Source organism: Onychostruthus taczanowskii, unplaced genomic scaffold (genome assembly GCF_017590055.1).
Source record: "Onychostruthus taczanowskii isolate IOZ18803 unplaced genomic scaffold, ASM1759005v1 scaffold103, whole genome shotgun sequence".
Classification (NCBI taxonomy): Eukaryota; Metazoa; Chordata; class Aves; order Passeriformes; family Passeridae; genus Onychostruthus; species Onychostruthus taczanowskii.
In genome coordinates, this window is record NW_024496858.1 from 622,010 (window position 1) to 628,621 (window position 6,612).

Below are 6,612 nucleotides of genomic sequence, written 5' to 3' on the forward strand. Positions count from 1 at the left end.
CCTGACTTCTAAACCAGGGATGTAATTGTGGCTTCTAGTTTATTATAGAATCATAGAATGGTTTGCATTGGAAGGGACCTTAAATATAATCTAATTCCAACTCTGTAAGTGTTGGGAGTGGAATTTTTGTGAGTGTAGGCCAGGGGAAAGGACATCTGGAAATGAGAAGCTCACTGATGTGGGGTGAACAAAAACCCTCTGGGTTGTGTGGTTAAATCAAAATATCTGGGGAAGAAAGCCTTGGATGGAGCAACAGTGAAAGGGGGGTAGAGAGAGGAGGAAGGGGCTGGCAAAAAAAAGAAACAAAACAACTGAGCAGAAGCTGGGCAAAGTTCTGGGTTAACCCCAGATATTAAATTTCAACTGAAATGAAATGTTTCTCTTGCCTTTGAGTTACTCAATCTTCCTGTTTAAATTGAGATTAACCTTTTCTAAATCACAAACCACAGTTCAAAATGCAAGGTAAAATGATTCATTTAGAAAGTCTTTAAATTACATTTTTTCACATTTCTAAAATTCCTCTTTGACTTTTGGTTTTGGTTTTTTTTGGGTTTTTTGGGAGTTTTTTTTTGTGGGGGCGGGGTGGGGTTGGAGTTTTGGTTGCTGGTTTTGTGGGGGTTTTTTTGTTTGGTTTTTTTTTTTTGTAGTTGTTGTTGTTGTTTTTTTGTTTGCTTGGGGTTTTGGGGGGTTTGTTCTTTTTTTTTTGGTTTTTTTTTTTTGTTTGTTTGTTTGATTGGTTTGTTTGTGGTTGGGTTTTTTTCCTATTTTTGGGGGTTTTTTAAACAATTTCCTCTCCTCCCTTGTCCTGCACACAGAAATAAATACATGTACTTCCTTCAGAACTAACCTCCAGATTTATATATAATCTAAAAAATCTGGCTTTGGTTCACTTTTTTTTCCCTGTCCAGGGTTCAGTGCTGGGGAGTGAGTGATGGAAATGGAGAAATCTCCATCTTTTCCTGCAGACACTCTCCCAGGGATGCTCATCAAGGCTGCAGCACCTCCCAGGGATTTTAACAAGCTGCCCTGTTGCAATCTGACATTTCCAACCATATTGAAAAATATGATTATATGAAGGTGTCTGATCTATCAAAAACTCTCTTGTAGTTTCCATCTCACATAAACTGATTTTTTTTTTATTAAATTATCTCATTTTCCTTAAAAAATAACTTGTTACCTGAGAGGGAACTTCACCCAATTCTCCTGTATCCTCTCTGATTGTCCCCAGAGGTCCGTAAAGGCCACCAAGTTTGTGGATTCACAGCATTTATCTAAAAGGAGATTTCAGTTAAATATCACAGTTACATTTAACGTGGCAAACTGGATAAGCAGAGGATTGGTGAAACACCAGGCAGGGAGAGATTTCACCACCAGCCCTGGCCCTGGGGAGCAGAGCTCTGACTGCCAGCCCCAGTTTTGCCTCTATGTGCAGCTGCAGAGCTGACAGAGGGCACCAACTCTTCCTGGTGCCTCCTGCTTGTCCCCTCCCTTCCCACCTGCTTTTCCAGAACTCCCAGGGGGCAAAGCACCGTCAGATCAGCTCCTGGCTGCAGGGCAGGGGCTCCAGGTGTAACAAACATCACCATCATCACAGCACTTTCAGCTGGAACGCTAATCCTTTCATTTTTCAAGGAGAAACGAGATCATTTTCCTTCATTTTTCAAGAAGAACGAGATCTGGAGTCAGTTCTGGTTTACCCAGCACGAGCAGGGCTCGGGTAGCTCAGGACAGATGAAACTTGTCCTGCATCCCTGTCCCAAACCTGTGCTGCTTCCCACAAAGCTGCTGTGGTGTGTTTGCACTGCACCCTCAGATTCCTGATTTCCACAGCCAGGAAAAGAGCATTTTCACACTTATTTAAGGGAATGAGACACCCATGGCTGACTCACTTTCACCAGTATTTATCTTTATTGAAAATCCCAGGCAGAGCAGGAGCTGGAAATCACAAAGCCCTAAATCAAGCTGGAGTCTCCAGCCAAGCTGCCCAGGACCTGGAACGCTGATCCTTTCATTTTTCAAGGCAGAAGAACGAGATCTGGAGTCAGTGCTGGGTTACCCAGCACGAACAGGGCTCGGGTAGCTCAGGACAGATGAAACTTGTCCTGCATCCCTGTCCCAAACCTGTGCTGCTTCCCACAAAGCTGCTGTGGTGTGTTTGCACTGCACCCTCAGATTCCTGATTTCCACAGCCAGGAAAAGAGCATTTTCACACTTATTTAAGGGAATGAGACACCCATGGCTGACTCACTTTCACCAGTATTTATCTTTATTGAAAATCCCAGGCAGAGCAGGAGCTGGAAATCACAAAGCCCTAAATCAAGCTGGAGTCTCCAGCCAAGCTGCCCAGGACTGAGCTGCTGTGTCCTGACTTCACCTCCTTTTGACATCCCTAAATGTATGGCCCATTACAGAATGTCTGCTTGCTCTGTGGGGAAAACTGCACTTTGGAGAAAGCCCACACACCATGTGGGATTTCACCAGAAAAACACAAAAACCCCAGCACAGGGAAGGAAGAAGAAGAGGAATCATTTTAATGAGAAGGAGAGCTGCTCATGGCTAATGAGTCCATGTCTGGAGTCTGTGTGCTTTAAAAATGCCCTGAGAACTTTGCTGACAAACACAGGCAGTCTGTGTGAGCTGGAAATACCGTGAGAGCTTCGAACTCAGTGTTGAGGGTGTGCTGAAAAGGTCAATGATTTAATGGGCTGGAACAATTAATCTGGCACTTGTCTATACACCTGTTCTCTTAATGATGTGACACATCGTCCTTCTGTGTTCCCATCTGTCAACAATTAAGCTATAATTGGTGGAAATGCAATTTATCTCAGATAGAGCTGATTAGTTTTCCAATAATGGTGCTGCCAGCCTTGGGGAAGAGTGCTGCCCACGGAGAAGTGTCTGTGGACCACTCCATCCACATCAGAGCCTGTGCAGAGAGACTCTCTGAGCATTAATTTATCAATCTGCAGCGTGCAAAACCTGCTCTTACAGAAGGGATAAAATCAGCAAAGCTGCTCCCATCGCAGGGGGAATGGCTTCCCACTGGCAGAGGGTGGGGGAGATGGGATTAGGGAAGAATTCCTGACTCTGAGAGTGGGCAGGCCCTGGCACAGGGTGCCCAGAGAAGCTGTGGCTGCCCCTGGATCCCTGGAAGCGTCCAAGGCCAGGTTGGACACGGCTTGGAGCAGCCTGGGATGGTGGAAGGGGTCCCTGCCCATGTCAGGTGGTGGAACTGGGTGAGCTTTAGGGTCCTTTCCAACCCAAAATATTCTATAAGTCTGTGAATTTTTTCTGGTGCTCAAAACTGGTTGACTGTGCTGTTCTTGATTGCATTAATTCATCACAACCTGTAGAGAGGCAGGTGGCATCTCATCCTCTGCTCAGGTTTTCTAACTGGAAAGACACTGGAAGTGAAAACATTTTCTTCGTTACTAAAGGTGAAACACAGACTTTTCTACAAACTGCAGAAGGGGAAAAAAAAAAAAACAAACCAACCAAGCTCCTACAATGTGTGTTTACAACTCAGCAATGGAGACTTCAGGGAGAGGCTGTCAGCTCATCCTTCCAGACACTGGAAGTGAAAACATTTTCTTCGTTACTAAAGGTGAAACACAGACTTTTCTACAAACTGCAGAAGGGGAAAAAAAAAAAAACAAACCAACCAAGCTCCTACAATGTGTGTTTACAACTCAGCAATGGAGATTTCAGGGAGAGGCTGTCAGCTCCCAATTCCAAATGCTGGAATCATCTGAAGGCTGAGCCAGTACAGGCAGCTCTGCAGAGGGCACAGATTGTCACTCAGCACACCTGAGCACACCCACAGGAACCAGAGTCTGTGTTCAGCAGAGCCCCCCACCCCCCTGCTCCTCCCCAGGCTGAAAATGTGTTTTTGTGGATATCCCACACCACCCAAAGCTTTAAGGCATGGCTGGACCCTTCCTGCAGATCAGAGGGGTCTCCACATAAGAGTGTGCTGGGGCACCTGCTCAGCCCAGATCCAGCACCTTCAGAGAATTCAGGTTATCGTTTTTCACCAAAACAGCAAAGAATGGAGATTTTACACAGGTAATGATGTGGGTATGGATAGCAGCAAACGGTACAGCCCCTACAGGAGGTGTAGGTCAGATAGATCCCTGCCCCAAAGGACATTGGATCTCCCCAGGGAAATAGTTACAGGATGGTTTTGTCAAACATGGCCAGAGCAAGCCAAGTTCTTCCAGCTCAGGGTTAGCTGAACTGGTTTTGCTGAAATGTTAAATCAAAATAATAATGCTCAGCCTGAAGTCAGCAGCAGCCTGGCAAAACCAGCAGCAATTAAATGTACAATTTATAAGAGGAAGTGTCAATGAACTGCACTTCGGTATTTAAAAAAGGAGCTGGGGTTGCTGTAACACCTCTGTTACTGTCCTTGAGGAAAAAAAAATTAATTACACTCAGGTGTTAGGTAAATAAAGCTGAACAAAGCCACACTGTAACTGGATCTCACCGACTAGCCTGGATTAATGGGATTTTCTAACCTCCCTGGGCTCAGTCCCACCTGGTGCTCAGAGCATTTGACCTCCTCAGGAACGCGAGTCTCCAGCACCCCATCCCACCCCATCCAGGCATTCCAGAGCAGGGAAAACCCCACCATCGGAGCCACTGGGATACTCCAGCAGCCCTGTTAAAGCCTTCATGTGCCCTGCCTCCCTGGAAGGTGTGTGAAAGGAGCCTGGGATTGCTGCAATCTGCTTACACAAAGCTGCAGGGAAGAGCCCCCAGGAGCAGCTCCTTTTCAGGCTGTACACCAAGATTAAAGCTTTATCACCAGCTTGAAATAATACCAAGCTTGGCAGGTTTTTGTTTGCCTCGCCAGGCACCCTCAGAGTGCTCCAGCAGCACAGCCCCAAAGCTGCTGTTTTCCCACAGCTCCCAGCTTCCTTTAAATAATTCCTGGGTAAGGCCAAGCCATGGCACAAGGGTCCTCTGGTGAATTCAGAGGAAGGAGGCAGCTCCTGTTTGTCTCTGAGCCTCTTTACCTGCTCTGTTCCTGGACTCTGGGCTGGCAGTGCTGCTGCAGGGATCTCTGTCCCAGTGGGAACACAATCCACCTCCACTGATGCCACAAATCCCTCCTGCACTTGAAAGAGGCAGGAAAAAAAAAATTATTTCTTGCTTAGCACAAGGACTGGAGCTTTTTGCCACCTACTGACACGTTGTGGGAACAGCTCACCCAGAGAATTCCTGCAGGAAGGCTCAGTCCTGCCCTGGCTCTGCATCCAGCCCTGGCTGAGCGGGACAAGAAATAAAACCAGGAGTGAACAGGGCACTTGGTGAGAGCCACACTTATCCCACAGAATCCTACATCATCCAGGGCTGGGACTCTCAGGCATCATCAAATCCAGCTCCTGGCCCTGCACAGACACCCAGCAATCCCACCCTGTGCCTGGGAGCATTGTCCAAACACTCCTGGAGCTCTGGCAGCCTCGGAGCTGTGCCCATTCCCTGGGGAGCCTGGGCAGTGCCAGCACCCTGGGGAAGAACATTTCCTGATATCCAATCTGAGCCCCACTGACACAGCTGCCAGTCCTTGGGCCCAATATGTGATTGGTCCTAGCTGTAATTCCCTCTTTGTTCCAGCCTTTGAGTACCTCATTTCATCATTCCAGAGAGGAGGAACACGTGAGAAATCAGTTTTCCTGCTGGTAAAACCAAGCCTTGCTTTCTTCACCTTCTATCTTGCCTCAGTTCATTTATTTTTTCCCCCTTTCTCTCCTCCTAAATTCCCTTTCTGGCCAGGTTGGATGGGGCTTGGAGCAATCTGGTTTGGTGGGAGGCATCCCAGCCTGTGGAATTTGAATGAAAGATGATTTTAAGGTCCCTTCCAAAGGGACAAAGTGTCCCCACAGGAGATCTCAGTGCCAGTCAGGGAAGCTGGGGATCCTAAATCTGTAAATCTGGGGGATCCCCCATCTGCCCAGAGCTTCTCCCATGTTTACTCCATACTTTTGTTCACTCCCATCAATTCACTCCCTCAGGGATGGGGCAGAGCAAACCCTGCTGTGTTCCTGATCCAGCCCCAAATTTCCCTGTTCCTCCTGGCTGATACCCACCCTGGCATTAACTGCTGGTCCATGCAGCTGTGATTTAACACCCAAAATTATCCACTTCACTCCATTAAAATATTAAATGACCGCTGTTCCGTGAGAAAAGAGGGACAAAAAGGAGCAGCTTTGCAGTCACCCCTTGCAGTTACACATTTCTGATTAAAACTGAGGACCAAACAATTGTCTCTCACTGGTGGCCACTTCTCCCCAGCTCCAAGCAGCACCCAAAGCAACCAGCACAGCTTTGGACTTCCACAAATTCACGCTGAGCTTAAAAACCAGGCATTACTTCTGCTTAACACACAAACCACCTCCTTCAGTTTAGCCAAGTTGATCTAAAAATACAGCTTTTTGCCACACAAAGATGCCTTTGAGAGCTGCTGGAGCTGATTTTTATTTTTTTTTCCCCGCAGTGTTCTTAGGAAAAAGCTTCTGAAGATTCATTTGGCTACACTGCAGTATACAGGGACTGTGAGGCCATTGCTGCTGCCCTGGGGTGGGGATTGTTAAAATAAAACACTTAATT